Raw genomic sequence first — 16,696 nt, forward strand, 5'->3', positions numbered from 1 at the left:
AAAAGGCCCACTGATAATACGAGGCCTTCCTTAAGTTTCCCAAGAGATAGAAATCCCTAATCTTTTCCTTCATTCATCCCTTCGCTGTTCTTCCTCTTCTCCCGTTCACAACTGCTCGCGCCGCCACCACTGCTTCCTAGCTTTTCCCGGATCTTGCGATGGTGAAGAAGAAGAACCCTAGCGCCACCGCCAGCTCTACGAGCGGAGGCGCCGCCGCCAAATCTTCCTTGATTCCTCCGAAGGAGGGCGCACCAAGCGCTCCTCCTCCAACTCCGATGCCGCCGGCGCCGCTGTGCTCGCAGCTGTGCCCGGAGATTGGATAGCTTCGACCGTCACCAGGCGTGACGAGAAGAGATCCCCAAGCCTGGGATTGATCTCCTCCGATGAGGGGAATGTGATCTTTCCAGGTGCGATTTCCCGACCTAATCCCCCTGCTGGTTTTACCGTGATGTTCTTGTCGTTCTTATATCGAGGTCTCTCACTTCCCGTTCACGAATTTCTCCTTCATCTCTTGCGAACTTACGAAATCCAACTATGGCAACTCACTCCCAACTCAATCCTCCACGTTGCTGTGTTTATCACCCTCTGCGAAGCATATTTGGGCGTTGAGCCTCATTTTGGGTTGTGGAAAAAGATTTTCTACGTGAAGAGATACAGCAGCAGTAACGGGTCTTTTGTCACCGGAGGAGTGGGATTTGTAGCCCGTTCGGATGTCAACTACTTCAATTTCCCAATAAGAGAGTCTGTGCAAGGGTGGAGATTAAAGTGGTTTTATGCCAAGGATTCCTCGTCACCCGAATCTCAACTTCCTCGCTTTGTCGACGTCCTTGAAGCCAAACCTAAGAATTCCTGGAAAAATATTCTTTCTCCCGATGAAAAAGTAGCAGCCGACGAATTATTTGCCAGATTTCTTCGGATTAAAGAAGCTGATGGCCAAACCATGGTTGGTACTGAGGTAGCGGCAGTGTTTCTGAAACGTCGAGTCCAACCAGTTATGGCTAGAATTCGCCCAATGTGGTTGTATTCGGGTCCAAAGGATGAGACCAGAATTAACGCTGCCGAACTGTCGGAAAAAGAACTGCTCGATGAAGTCCGTCGCCTCACTTTCTTCAGCCAAGAAGACTCGATCCCATTGATGTCTCCGTATACTCCTTTTGATGCCGATCATCCACCACCAGAGGTAATTTCCCTCCTCAAATTCTTGTTATGCTGCTATTTACTTAATCGACATAATTACTGTTGTTCTCATTTGTCTTTTCTTCGACAGACCCTCGTGGCCTCCGGGGACTTACATAACTTGCCAAATGATACTTCCGAAGGAAGAGGCTCTTCAGAACCCGTTGACTCTCGTACTGTTGAGCATACAAACCCAACAAGCGATCACGATGACCTGATAGATTCTGAAACCGCTCATGCCGATCTCCCCCCATCAGCCGATGACACTTGCGACACAGAGGGATCAGTGCGCGATGATGATGCTGATCACGATGCCTTTGTTAATGCAGCTGCGGAGGAGACCAGGGCTCCACCTACGAAGAGATCAATCGGCGGCTTTGCCGATGAAGATGATCTCCTTGATATGTAAGTGTCTTTCTTCTTTTTACTATTTTCAGCTTCTTGGTCTTCTCACATTTTTCTCATAACTTGGTCGATCGAATCCTTCTTGTAGTGACGATGCTTTCATTGAGCCTCCACCTAAGAGGGTCAGATCTGATGTCGTTCGCCAGCCGCCGCAGCTTCCGAAGCTTCGGCTCCTAAAGCGGCTCCCGCGGCGCAAGCATCGACTGCCTCCTCCCTTTCCAAAGGGAAAGATGCTCCTGCCGCTGCCACAGCTCCTCCTTCTGTAAGTCTTTATCGAGTCTAACAGGAATCTTTTGGAATGTGTCTTTGCCTAATGATCTTTGTAAAACATTCCCTTTCTTCAAGGATCTACGAGGTGTGATATCCTCTTTAGAAGCCTTCGCCTCTCAATTTACCTCCCTGGAGGCGGACAAGGTTCGACTGCAGGAGGAAGCTAAGTCTTCCTCTTCAAAGTTAGATGGTGCCATCAAAAAGGCTGCCACAGCTCGCCAGGAGGTCGACTCCCTAAAAGATGAGCTGAGCAAGCTGAAAGAGAGGCTGAAGGAGGAGGAAGCTCGAGCAGCAGAGAAGGATGAGCTCCTTCGTCAATCTGCCTTGGCTCTACTTGGTAAGCTTTTTCACACATCTCTTGTAGATTATTACTTTTTACGGATCCGTTTCTTCATCAACGGTTTCCTCCAATTGAATTTCTTGCAGAAGCCGCCTGCATCCCTGCTACTGCTTTGGACAAAGTTCCGAGCAACTCCCCGGCGAATGGTGTGTCGATGGTTCTTGCCACCCACCAGCTTACCCGGGAGCTTCTTGACAAGGGAAAGGGTGCTCTGGCGCGGATGCATTCGATGATATTCCCCAAGATCAAGCAGGAGAAGACTCTGGGGCAGCTGATTGATGCCTTTGCCGTCGACACCAAGGAAGTTATTGAGGTATTCAAGCGTACCTCGCGTACCTATGGTGCACTCCTTGCCTTCCAACTTATGATGGGTTACGGCTTTAAGGCTGACATCGAAGAAATGACTAAGGAGCTGCCGAAAGAAAAAGATGGGCGATTTGTTGACTTGAGCGCCTTTACAGCGTCTGCCCGTACTTGTGCTCGCCAGCTCCTTGAACTAGTTTCATCCGGAAAGACATCGGCTGGCCCCAGCCTGTCGACTCAAACTCAGGCTCCTTGACTGTTGTAACGATTTTATCCTTGGGCTTAGTACACAACATTATTCTATTGTGAGAACTTAAGTTTGTAATGAACACTGTGGTGGCAATGTTGCCAACACACTTTTGTCATAATATCTTCATTTGTACTTCTCCTGATAGGAATTTCTTGTACTTCTCCCGATGGGAGTTACGTTGGACGCTTAATTTGTCCATATCTATCATCCTTTTAACGCTGTTGCCTGCAGGTTTTTCCGGTGCCCTCGTTTGTTGATGACTCTTCGGGCGTTCTTCCCGAAGGTGATCGAATCCAACGGATGAAGGATCGGATCACCCAGATGGAAAAGGACCTGCGCAGCACTTATGCCTTAGCTGCGATTGTCAACAAGAAGAGCGAGATTGCAGCCGACGTGGAGCGGTACGCTCTTACTGAGCTGCATAAAGCTACCGAGAGCTTGAACTGTGAGTTCCTTGATCTCTGCGCCTTTTTGTCGATAGTATCTTGTCTGATCCTTTGTTTATTTCCGTGCCAGTCATAGCTTTGAACCGCGCAGAAGAGAACAAACGGATTCACGAGCGTGTGAATGCATTAACTCAGCTGTCCTCAGCCGAAGAGATTTTCTGGCGGGAGCACTCGAAGGTTTCGGCTGTCGCATAATTTCAGGATCGGGTCCAGCAGGTCCACCATTTTTTTGACAAGTGCTACAAGGCTATGAGGGTGGTTTGGAAGACAATGTTTCTTTTGAACGCAGTTCCCCCGACGCTCCTTGCTTTGATGTCTGAATTTGGTAATGCCAAGAAGATTCGAGACTTGGTACGTGCGCAGGTTTTTGCAGGGGCCAGGTTTACACTTGCCCTTGTACTTGCCCGTTATCCTTCGGCAAGTTTGTTGTCGATTGCCAATGCGACTGGAAACTTGGAGGCACTGTATCCGAGGGTATTGTTGCCTGCCAACATAATTGTCGACAGACTCGAGGAGGACTCAAGGGTACCTGAAGAAAGAGGAACTCCGCAAGGGTGATTTCAGGGATTTAATGTCCGTTATGTAAATAGATAATTTGGCTACTTTATCCAAGTGTTTGGATTATGTAATGATGCCTTCTCATTCGGTAGATACATGCGTATGTACTTTTACCATGTTATTGCCGTTGGCAAGTTTTGAGCAAATCTTAGTTGCTCGTTTAGATGTATGTATATTGGTTGGTTAGCAAATCTTTTGAGTGATCAGCTCGTGTTGCAGGTTTTGCTAAACCTGTTGTATGCGCAACTTTGCTTTCAACCATTTTAAATTTCGACAGGCACTCCCGAATATTTCGGGTGTAGTGGTTCTGCCGATGAGCCCGTTGTTCCTTGATATTTCCATAAGTAAAATATCGAACATGGGTTGTTGTTTATATGTATTTCCAAACTCTTGCTATTTACAGCACTCGTAGAGGCATCTATAGCGGAGGAAAAGATGAACGTCTTTTAGCACTCGTAGAGGCTTTTTTGAAGCGCGATCTTCTGCCCTGTACTATGTTTGCATAGTGATGGGGCTTAGAAGTTTGTAGTTACTGCAATGCTTAACAAAGAATCGAAGCTTAAGTTCTTATTAATAAGGTAAGCACGATGCTAGAGGGCGAAAAAGGGGAGGCCCTGTTTATAATAAAGGAAAAAGAAAATAAAGGCTAGTAAACTGCTTAGGCAAGGAAGGGGTTCTTCTCTTCTTCTGGCTTCTTCACCGCGTTAGTGATTGCTGCAGCGTTGCTGGTTTCATCAGGGGTTTGAGCGGTGGTTGCCATCGTCTTGCTATCTCCTAAGCCTTCTGTGGCATCAACTGCCGAACCCTTTGCTGCCGAGGCTTCTGCTGCCGAAGCTTCTGCTGCCGAAGCTTTAAGGGCGAGAGCGGCTGGCTTCTTCTTGGTTTCCCTGCCATCTTTTTCTTCCTTGATCTCTCGTAAAGACAGCTTGGGCGGAGGGTCGACGATTTCTTGCTGTGGCCCGAACTTTGCAGCAATCCTCTGAAAGTCGCGATCACAATTGTCCGAGCGCGAAAAACTTCCATAGACTGTGATGTTTGTCCCGTTGTTCCCAGGCATTTTCAGCTTGAGGTATGCGTAATGCGGCACAGCCATGAACTTGGCATACGCTGGTCTCCCGAGTATGGCGTGATACTGTGACTCCCAGTTCACCACTTCAAACTCGATCTTTTCCTTCCTGAAATTGTCGGCCTTGCCGAAGATAACATTCAGGTAGACTTTGCCAAGAGAGTGGCCCGGTGCGGTTGGAAGGATCCCGTGGAAGCAGGTGTCTGTTTCTTCCAGCATGCTCATGGTGATCCCCATACTTCTAATTGTGTCGACAAATATCAGGTTTAGCCCGCTTCCACCATCCATGAAGACTTTGCTCATCTTGAACCCCCCAATTTGTGCTTCGACTACCAAGGCAGCGTGTCCTGGTTTTGGTATGGTCATCGGGTGATCTGCTCGACTGAACGTAATGTTCTGAGAAGACCATTCGACGTAGTCAGGGATGTTTGCCATGATACTTTCTGCCAAGTTGATCTCTCGGGTGAGCTTCTTCATCTCCCTTTTCGAAACACCTGTCCTATGGATCATGCTCATCTGCCCACGTGGTGGTGGGAACGCCTCGTTGGGTTGATGGGGTTGAGCCTGCTGGACTTGATGCTGCGGTGGAGGTGGGGGTGGTGGTGGTAGCTATTGCTGGCCTGACTGCTGGATGAGTTTGTGCATGTCAAGGAACTGCCGACAGTCCCTGAGCAGGTGACTTGACTTCGTTTTGCCGTCCTTGGAATCGACATACGAATGCAGGTAACAGGGGGCGTTGATCTGCTCAGTGTAGGGTAATTCGGGAGTCCTCTGCTGTCGTGGTTTATAGTTACCACGGTTCCCAGAGTTGTTCCGGTTACCGTCGTGCCTATCGTCTCGATCGTCTTGCCGATCGGAATATCCTGCGGCTACCAGATTATTATCATCGTAGTTGCGGTTCTTTCTTCTCTTGTGACGATCCCTTCGGCCACCCGAGTCGTGTTTCGGCTGGTCGTCGTCTTCGTCATCACTGCGCTGCCGTGGCCTTCGTACGTTGTCCTCACCATCAGCCCAACTGTTGGCGATTTCCATTAATTTGGTTATGGTTTTTGGCTTTTTGCGCCCAAGTTCTTCTATGTAGCTTTCCCGCTGAACGCCGTCGCTGAAAGCGTCGATTGCTCTGTCGACAGATACGTCTTCGGCAGCGTTCAGGAGCTTTGTGAATCTCCCGATGTATGAACGCATCGACTCCTTCTGCTTCTGCCGGCAATTCCGCAGCTCTTCGATCCCGACGGGCCTCTTGTATGTTGCTTGGAAGTTGGCAACGAAGGCATCTACTAGGTCGTCCCATGATTTAACAGAACCTTTCGGCAGCCCCCTTAGCCAGGCCCGTGCTGAATCCTTCAAGTAAAGCTGTAAGCATTGCATTGCTGCTATCTGGTTTCCTTTGTGCAGGATCACAGTCTGCAGGTAGTCGTCTATCCAGGATCTTGGTTCTTGCTGCCCATCGTACTTGGCAGCATCGGTAGGGGTAGGCTTAAACTTTTTGGGCGGCATTGCTTCGCGGATCTTGTAACTTAGACAGTCGGCTCCCCTGAGTTCGCCGTCGTACTCCTGGTCTTCATCCGAAGAATCGCTGTCGTCGTCCTTCCTAGCGGCGCGTCGCCGCCTTGCTTTGTCGATCTTGCTCTGGGTGATTTCGTCCCGAGCATCTCTCGCATGATGTTTCGACCCACTGCCTTGGACGGTGGTCTTTTCCTTTGGCGGGACTAGGTTGTTCCCCAATATTGCGAGACTTTCCAGGGCACCTCGATGAGCTTGAGCCATGGATCCTTCGGGGCGCTGGTTGATAAGGTAAGCGGCGAGGTTGGCCGTTGCTCCTGCAACGGTTTTCGGCCGTGGCATGCCGGCGGTATCTATAGTCATGAAGGATTTGGTCAGATTCGACGTTATTTCTCTGGCGTCATCTTCTAAAAGCATGGATAGTCTCGACCGATGCTTGCCTGCTCCCTGAGTGTTTCGGGAGGCACTCCCTTGCGAGCCCCTTCGCCGTTCGCTGGATCGATCCGCTGCAGATAGGCGTCTCTCGAGGGTGGCTTGCTCTTTCGACAGGTGCTCCCGGTTTTTCTCTAGTATGGAGCGATAAGCATTGAGGGTTCCAACCGAAGTTCCTGCGGGGATCGGCGTGTTGTTGAGCACTGCTGCCCTTGCTGCTGCCCATTCCTCATCCGCGATGGTGTAATCGCTGTCGCGGTTGCTGGCGCTGTTTTCAAAACTCGCCCTCCTACTGGAACGGGGGGTATGGTCCTCGTCTCCTCTGCGCCTTGTGTTTCCCGTGTTATTGGCGACATAAACCTGATGGTGTGCCGTTCTTCGGGTGGTTCCCTGGATGGTGCTGTCGATACTGTCCTCTCCCGTTGAATACTGGGCGTTGCAGATGAACGGCGTGTCGCTAGATCCCAGCCCGTGCCTGGTGTCGCAGTTCAGGCAGTAGTACGAAGTTAGTTTCGAAGATGAGGAATCATCCGACCCTACCGACATGGAGGACACCGAGCGGGGAGTCGAGGGCACGGGTGAGCACGTCGATCCCGTCAGACCAGCCGACAGATCGAGTGACGATGACGCGCTTGAACTCATCGATCCGGAAGTGGGGGATTCCAGCAGTCGAAGAATTCCCTCTGCGTTGACGTTGTAGTGGACGCTGCCGAAGGTCATCTCCATGTTCCCTTGTAGATCTGAAAAGTTCGAGCGGGAGGAATCGCTGTGTGGAGTAAACTCGTAGGAACCGAATCGAATCGGGCTTCCCAGGATTGGTGACGATGGTGTCGACGAAGTTGCTGATGAAGTTGCCGGCGAAGCCGCCGGTGTCATGATCGGATCTGCCGATGCCCTGCCTTGTGCCGACAGGGTTCCCACAGACGGCGCCAATTGTCGAGGGTGCTCCTCGGCAATGCCCTCCGATAGGGGCTTAGGGTTGATGGAATCCTGCAAGCTGACACGAGACATCGGTACACAGACAAGCGGGGAGAGCGATTTACCCAGGTTCGGGGCCCTCGATGAGGTAAAACCCTTACGTCCTGCCTGTCTGTTCTTTGATTATGATGAAAACAGGTTACAATGGGGTGCCGAATAGTTCGGCTGTAATCTCGTCGAGACGCTAGTTGCTAGGGTAACCTAGTTTTAAGCTTCTGCTGGCTAGTATTGCTAAGGTTGATTGTGTCCCTTGATAGCCCCTCTCCTGGCCTTTATATAGGTGGCCAGGTCCCGAGAGGTCTAATCGAGTACGAGTAGGTTTACAGTAGATCTATCTCCAATCTTTCCTTGTTCGGCTTCTTCCGTGTCTTGTACTCCAAGTAATCTTCCGCCACACCGCCCTAGTGGCCCATCTTGCCATCGGGTACCTTCATGGGCCTCCAGTCGGACCGTGTAGGGTAGAGCAACATTGGTTACCCGAAGGGTAATGCCCACATCAACAATCGTCATCTACAGGATGAGCCCTTAAGCAGTCGCCGGCTTCGGAGAAGTCACGCTCAGCGGTGGCGCCCCTTGCGGCAGTCACTGGCGCCGAACAAGTCTCCCGCGGTGGCGCCCCTTGCACCAGTCACCGGCGTCGTACAAGGTGCCCACCGCGGAGCTCCTTGCAGCATTCGTCGACGTTGGAGAAGGTGCCCACGACGGCACCCCTTGCAGCAGTCGCCAGCGCCGTAGAAGGTGCCCACGGCGGCACCCCTTGCAGCATTTGCCGGTGTCGGACAAGGTGCCCACGGTGGCGACCCTTGCAGCTCCAACGAGCACGCTTGGTAGCACCGCCGCCTTCGTTCGCAACTCCGGCGGGCAGGCTTTGTAACACCGCCGTCCCTCATTCACAGCTCTGGCAGGTAGCCTTTGAAGCACCACCATCTTCGTTTGCAGCTCCGGCGAGCAGGTTTTCCAGCAATGTCGTTCCTCGTTCGCAGCTCCGACAGGCAGTCTTTGAAGCACCGCCGTCTTCGTTTGCAGCTCCAGCGAGCAGGCCTTGCAGCACGTTGTCCCTAGTTCGTAGCTTCGGTGGGCAGCCTTTGCAGCACAGTCGGACGCCCTTTACAGCTCTGGTGTCGGAGGCTTGCAGCTTCGGTGACCGCCCTTTGCAGCGGAGTCGATGGTGTTGCGTGTCGAGAGAGAGGAAATTTGGGGAAGATGCAAAAGGCATGTGGTTCAAGATGGTGATTCGAGGCAGCGGCGGCATGGTGGCATGGAGAAGACAACGAGCAACCGAGCGAAGGTGGTCGTGCTTGTTCATGATGGGCGCCTGCACGGCCAACGACAGGAGCAAGGAGCGAGAAAAATGTACTCTAGAAAAGATACGGATGAGGAAGGAGTGGATGGAACGAAGGGAATTCTGGAAAGAGAGGGAAGGTGGTGGGGCCTAGCACGTGGGCGCTCGCCTGAATAGGAACACGGTCTGCGGAGATGCCTGTCGCACGTGTCTCCGTCCGCGCGATGGAGCGTATCGAACGGTCAGGCAGCCGGAGGTCACGAACGAACGCAACCTAAGGATTTGGGTTATCTTCTATTCCTAAATAGGAGCACCCCACTACAATATTTCTCTCAACATGTAGGCTATCCAGCTCATCAACAGGCCACGTCATCAATTTCCGTTTCTTTTCTTTCTTTATTCTGTTTCGTTTTCTGAAAAATCCTGGTTATTTTGCTGTCCTACGGTTCGAACCAGCCTAGACAATCTTTAGCCCATTCTCCAGCCCGTTTGTCATAGAAGAAACCAAGCCCAACACTGTTTATCTTCTCCACCGAAATAAATCTGGATCGAACGACTAGCACCTCCTCAGTTAATGTCCACAATAGCTCTCTCTATTCTTCTTCGTCTCCCCGCGATTTCCGCAAGAAACAGCTCCACGAGGAATTGATGCAGGCATGCGAGAGATTTCTGCTGAATTGCCCTATAAACTCTATGACGCGCCTCAGTCGTTCATGCCACCACTCCTCACCTCTCACCTCCCACCCCTGTTCCTCCTCCTCCTTATCCAATTTTCTTTGTTCAGAGAGAATTAGAGGCGCTGCTACCTCAGTACCTAGGTTGCCTCCTCCCCGAGCTTGCAGTCCTCCATGCCGGTATGTTCATTATTCGGCCCGGTATGCGTTGGCTTCACCATACCTACATGCTACAGCTTCTTATGTGTCCCTTTTCTCTCTCTGTTGAACTGGTAATCTATTTGTATGGATTGTTTTGGAAAATCTTTATTTAGCGATTTGGAGAATATGAGGGTGCGATCGATTGGTAACTGGTATCAGCTAGCACTGAGCTAGGATTTATTAGAACTGGATCTATGGTGAGTGCGTATCCTTTTGTGACTATCCTTTATTTTACCATATTTATCTGAAGGCTTCCTTGCCAAATTCTGTTATTAGCAATTTCGGCAAGTATTAACTCATTAGCGTTCTTTTTTACATTGCCTTCAAAACTATTTTTTACTTTCATAGGAATTTACTAATTAACATTTATTCTGCCATTGCCGATTGGCAGAATTTTCTCCAGATATACAATGGGAGAATATTAGATCTCACCTTGCAAGATTTCCAGATTGATTGCAGCGTTTCCACACAAATTTTCCTAATAAGTGAAATACCGCTTTATTTCTGTTCAGCCGAAGGTGGCAGCATATGAACTTACATTATTATACTGTAAGTAACAAGATTGAGTGGCCTCAACTTCATACAAGCTTTATAGGTACGGTTCTACTGAAATTAGCATGCCTATTATTCTGAATTTTTTATTTGCCTGATCTTCATTCTTAGTCATTGGAAAGGCACATTGTCAAGACAGCATTGATGGGGGAAAAAATCTGTAACAGATGATGCATTGGAAAATTTCTTCATGTTGTGTTATATATATGTGCTAAGCATCGCTTGACTGAATTTTGGCATAACAAGATAGAGCAGGTATTTCACAATTTCGATTAAGTTGCATGCCTTTTTTTCAGCTCTTCATAATTTCATTGGCCAAAAGAATTTCAAATTTAGTGCACTGTTGACCTAACACTAGATGACCATTGGGAACCCAATTACTTATTCTAGACAGAAAATAAGGTGTCTTGCCTTTGGGGTAGCACGGTTCTAAATGAAAATATCAATTGACTATTATAAACCAGTAGATGAAGCAAATATTTTCTATGTTTATGAACTTAGTCTGTTTGTTTACAGTCAGTGTTCTCAAAGGTTATCATGTTATTTTTTCAGTGTTAAGATGACATATACCAAGTGGAGCAACACATGAGGTGTATCATTTCTAGAGCCACAAATTTCCGATTCATGTCTACTGCGAGTTGTGGAGAACAAAACAGACATATCCTTTTGTGAACCCTGCTTCATCTCTTTATATCCAGAAAAAAGCAATAGCTATATTGAGTATATATTTAAAAAAAATATGTCTCAGTTGAAACTATATACATATACAAATAATTCTTGCTATTTGCCCCCAAGATCTGTATTTCCGTTGAATCATCTACTCCGTATGATATATCTTGGTTTGCAGTTTCGCAACAACTATGTTGCGGTATTCACATACAATTGGTTTCTTCCTAACTAAATTGGTGTTGTTGCTTTTCTTAATGCTGCTATTAAATCTTAGATATAACAAATATTTCCGCATCAACGCGCGGGGTATCATCTAGTTTCCTTATGTGAACGCCAAGGCATGCATTGGTCAAAACCCCTTCAGTTTGCATTTAAGATGCAACACAGTAAAAACAGCATGTATTGGTCAAAGCGGTCTACATGAGAGTAATTTGGATAAGTAATACTAAAAGACCACTTCTTAATAATTTACGAGCATGGGAGAACATAAATTACCGTGATTCTTCAGTATAGCTAAAAAACGCTAGTACCTCTATAATAGGGAGTAGATGACCTCACTTAGATGAATGAAACATACGGTGTAGAAGTGGATAGTAACAACACATGCATATGCATGTAATCCTTTTGTAGTTTTGTGTTTATTTCCCAAAATGGACGAGGCTGGGATCCATAGAGGGCGGAGATCTAATCGTCGGCACATGGCTGGATTTGGTATTTTCATATTTGCAAAACTTGCCCATTTCCTACGTGACTGTAATGTGTCTCACATCTATCACAGTCCAGCTAGCTACCTGTGTCCGTCTAAATTAAGACGCCTACGTGAGCACAATACTAGATTTGACACTCCATTTCCAAGGCTGTACCCGTACATATGCAGGCTTAAATAAATAAAATTGTTTTCTTTTTAAATTTGTTGACCCAGTTAATCCGAGAGCCAAGTTGCCGTTCAGATAGATGTGATTCAATTACTGTAAGCTAAGAAAAGCATAATGATACTCCCCATTGTGACTAGTCTAAGTATCAAATGTTAGGTAAAAAGTCAACACTAAAACATTCCAATAAATTCGAGTTCACATGAGATGTACAACTAGCAAATTTAGTGCCATTGGACAACATAGACTTAATCATCCAAAAAACAAGATGGGGATGGAGCAACTATGGCGATTCAGTGCCATTGATGAGGTTATTTACAAGAAATTAGGATTTTGTTATATATGCGCAGAATAATTAAAATGGAAATAATTAATTTTTAATTTCTAGTAGGAGGCACGCACACGTTTGTTATGCAAAGCAAAGGGATTAAATTTTGAATATTCATACCCACAGTTTTTTGAATATTCTATTTGAACACTAGTTATTTATTCTTGGACTCGAGGCTAAATTTGAACTTTAATTAGATTTCTGCTTTTATACTGAAAGGTCCACTCCACTAGTGCATTTAGTAGTTGAAAGCTTAATGAAGTTGATTTAGGAATTTATTTTAATTAGTTGAAGTTAACAGTGTTGAGGCAGCGGATCACCTAGCGTTGCAGTGTACTTTCGCCCGCGCTATTTGGGACGCGTTTTCTCGACGTGCTGGGGTGGGGATCCTGACCCCCGGTTCGGATAGCCAGCTCTCCATCTGGTGGCCCGACGTGGTCGACCACCTCTCTAGAGCGGATGCCAGAGTAGTCAACTCTTCTATCATGCTTATCTTGAGGCTGCTTTGGCTGGAGTGGAACGCCAGGGTTTTTGAGGACACCGCCTCTTCTGTCGATCGGGTGCTCAATGTGGTTCACTAGGAATGGAGGCTTTGGCTTTCATGTAGGAGTGAGTCTGTAAGAGGTGTGGTGTAATGTTCTGGCCACCTTGTGTTGTTTTTGGTGGATGGGTCTTAGCCCTCTCTTGGGTTGTACACTTCTTTCTCTACCTTAATGAAATGACACGCATATCTCCTGCGGGTTCTCGAAAAAAAAAACAGTGTTGAGGCTGAAATCTTGAAACCTCATTGCGTTGATAAGTCTCTGATTCAAAGCGAACAAAAATATATGGAAACCTGATGCTGTTTGAGTTGAACTTCTTGTTTTTTTTCTTTGGATTTTTTTGCTAGCATTTGTATCTCTAAATGAGACACAGAAGCACCATCGCACAATTATTGGAGATAATGTGGAAGCTTGGGTTTCTCGACATTTGATCTAGAGATAGATCTAGCACCATATTATAATATAAAATTGCTGCAGATGTTGGTCGCGGTGGTGTTGGTTTGTACACGGAGAGGAAGAGGGGGTCAGCAGAGAAGCATGCGAGCTGGGTGAGATTATTTGTTTCACTGGCAAGTTGGCCAGGCCGGACGGAGTTCCGGCAAGCGAATACACGGACATTGTCCATTTTCTCCCGAACCTATTTGGGGCAAAATAGACAGAAACGAAACATATGGACTAAGCTGTTGGATATGATTTAACAAGTTATGTGAGCTAGGTTGGCCTTGAGCTAATTACAAGACGGTCATATAGCATAGGTCCCGGAATGGCGCGACCCAACCCAAAACATTCGCGTGTCCTTGATCATCTTTCAAAAATCACACCGTTAACTACGAGAATAACACGATTGTCAGCACAAAATCCTGACGTTCGCAATATAATTCTCAAATTACTAAGCATGCTAATTGTCCTCATGCTAACCGGTAGATAAAGAATCCATGTCCAAGAATGTTCATAAGTTGCCAAAAACAAAAGATTTAATACAAGTTAGGGCATAATAACAAGCATAATAATAGTAATAAATACCTTCTCTGTGCACAAATATAAGATGTTTAAGATATTTTAAAGTGAACTAGATACACATTATATTAATTAATGAGTGAATCTACAAACTAAAACTACACTAGATACCCAAATGGATGAATCTATAAAATGCTAAAACATCTTATATTTATTAACGGAGGGAGTAGATACACCAACTAAATTAGTTAAGACTTGCATTGATCCTATGGGCGACGGGAATAGTTACCTGCTCCCGTGCGTAGAATTATGATACAGCTTATGTGGCATATATAGAAAAGCAAAAATGACTACCAAAAGAAACCGACCCCATATTGCTCACCATGGGAAACACAAGGGAAAGAAATTGTGCCGCCGACCGGGTCTCTTTCCGTGGCGCCCCTCTGTCGCTGCCATCGCCGCAGCGGGTGGCCCCGGCCTCCGAAGGTGGTGCGGAGTGATCTCGCGATGGATGCGAGACGCGTCACGGCTCCTCTCTTGCAGCGGTTGTTCGTGATGCGGCACCGACGTTTTGGCGGTGGGCGGAGCGGTGCAGAAGGTGGCGGCGGCTGCTAGTAGCGGTAGTGCGTCCAAGGCCTAGCATGGCATTTTCCTCCGTGCATCGTGTCTTCTTGGTGTTGTACGCGGTGGCGTTGCCCTGCTGCCGTGCGGTTGAGCTTGCTGGGGATGCAACGTGGTCGACGGGAGATAGAGGCGTCCCATATGACCTCCCATTCTATGGCAAGTGGCGTTGACTATAGGGGCAGTGCACTAGTGCGGCTGCATGTGCAGCTGGCCTGCAGCACTTGGACAAGCGGATGGCGTAGTGGAGGCATGCTTGTCTGCGTCAAAGAGTAAAGGTGATCTGACGCTGCCGTTCTTCGAGCACCAAGACGTCGATCTGCTTCATGTCAGCATCCTCGACCTGGCTGCCGACAAGTTTCGGTCTTCCTCACGAAAAGAGACCCCCGTTTGGCAGAGGACGCTACTGGATACCTAGAGTGGAATTGATGTGGTCATGCACGGCCTTATCTTTAGCCAGAGTGCTTTCATTTGGGCGAGCCACGAAGTCGCCTTCTTGTTGGTGCCATTGGACATGTCTTAATATATATTTCCAAAAAACGGGCAGAGGTGGAGAAAATCATGGTGGCTGAGATCGTAGGTTGGTAATGGCGGAGACTGGTTGCGATGAAGACAACGAGGCACATGCTCCGTGTGTCGGGTATTTGGCGACTTGCAGCAGTAGTCTTGGCAATTTGGCGACTTGAGCCACGGTTTCCATGGTGAAAATCCAAGGTCTAGCCTTCATTGGTTGTACTTGGCAATGGCATGCAGGCATTGTTTAGAAACTTGTACTTTCTCGAGAGTGAAAACCCAAGATCTTCGATTGAGCGATGACAACGCTTGTGCATTGTTTCTTCTTGGAGGCATTGCTTTTGGAGGATCTCGTTTGTAGTACGGGTGTTCTCTTCAACTGTTGTTAGAGTGTTGCTGCTACGAGCAGTTGAACACTGTTGAAAGTGCATGGAGCCCCGTGTGTCGTTTTGGTAATTAATGACAATCCCTATGGAGTAGTATTTTCATTGAGTTCCACTTATAGGTTTTTTTCATAGGAAATGTTTGAACCATATATTGGCTTCAAGGTTGCAAGAAGAAGTAAATGAAGAAGACCAAGTGACAAGTATGTATTGAAGAAGAAAGAGTGATATATCATGTGCATCTTCAAGATATCAACAATATGAAGAAAGAAGAAATGGTGTGCACTGAAGAAGATATATGAAAATAGAGCTTTCCATCCAAATAGTGATCATGGGTACGTTAAGATAGCCCGAAGAAGAAGCTCTCCCAAAGTGGACTATGGGGAGCAATCCGCAAGACTTCATCAAGTAAGCACAATAAATAAAGACGTTCCATATTGATGCGGTCAAGTTCTTCATCATCTAGCTCAAGTGAAATGTGGAAGGTTAACGTTTGTTGTTGATACGGTTTTTTTCTTACTAGTCTCACAGTGTAGTTGGGAGACTGGTTTACAGGTAGTTGGTCGTACTATCGGGTACCATCGCCTCAGCCAAGTCCACCCTAGCAACTTCCGTGAAGGGATCCCTATATAATTCGACCCAGACGCCGCAGGAGAGTCGCAGTCGCCAACACCACATCACATCTGAGGAGAAGATCTATCGACGAGCCACCGCCATCACCATCTCCACATCCATCTCTCCACCTCCATAGTCAAATTCCATCTACTTGTAATCTCAAACTCCGCAATTGGATATACGGTAAGACTATTTGATATGTATATTGAATCCATCTTTTGAATGTTTATGATCTTTGATCTTGTTATGAGTGAGTAGTTCTCACGGGCTGCAGGCTTGGGTGAAGCCTCACATCGTTTATGTGCATTTTCTAACATGGAAATATTGTGTTGAGTTCCAATAGGATTTTCTCCTTGTCTATCATCACTTGCATCGATCTAAAATCTTGTCAGGTACCCAAGACCCGAGGATCAATCAAGGTAATGAGGGGGTATGAGTGCAACCTCTAGATCGAAACCAAGTGATAGAATGCCTGAATGTTAAGTTATCAAATACTTGAATTGGACTATGGAGGAACACACCACACATGCCACACATGCCGTTGTAGGTACTATTTTCGAATGCCGCTACTCTAGAAGAGTCTAGCAGCAGGCCGCTTCCTGGCTCTACTGCCCCTCTCTGTTAAGCGACCTGGGCACCGGAAGGGACACTGTCCTCCAGTACTGGCATGCCATCACGGCCTCTCCGTCGGCATCCCCTAAAGGCCTTCAGACCGCGGTCATCCTTATCGGGTGGGAGATCTGGAAGGAGCGCAATGCTA

The 16,696-nt window shown here is 47.4% G+C and overlaps 1 long non-coding RNA gene across 5 annotated transcripts; it reads left to right on the plus strand.

Annotated features, from left to right (window-relative positions):
* Positions 1 to 9,512: 9,512 nt before the first annotated feature.
* On the plus strand, positions 9,513 to 11,318 carry LOC127317362 (uncharacterized). Of its 5 annotated transcripts, none has more exons than XR_007861091.2 (3): positions 9,513 to 10,479; positions 10,548 to 10,691; positions 10,989 to 11,318. It is a non-coding gene; the product is annotated as an uncharacterized lncRNA (long non-coding RNA). The 5 variants fall into 5 exon arrangements; XR_007861090.2 differs by having other exon boundaries at positions 9,513 to 10,081; positions 10,276 to 10,691; XR_007861092.2 differs by having other exon boundaries at positions 9,513 to 9,863; positions 9,998 to 10,691.
* Positions 11,319 to 16,696: the final 5,378 nt, after the last annotated feature.

The sequence above is a fragment of the Lolium perenne genome, chromosome 7 (genome assembly GCF_019359855.2).
Source record: "Lolium perenne isolate Kyuss_39 chromosome 7, Kyuss_2.0, whole genome shotgun sequence".
In the NCBI taxonomy this organism is placed as follows: domain Eukaryota; kingdom Viridiplantae; phylum Streptophyta; class Magnoliopsida; order Poales; family Poaceae; genus Lolium; species Lolium perenne.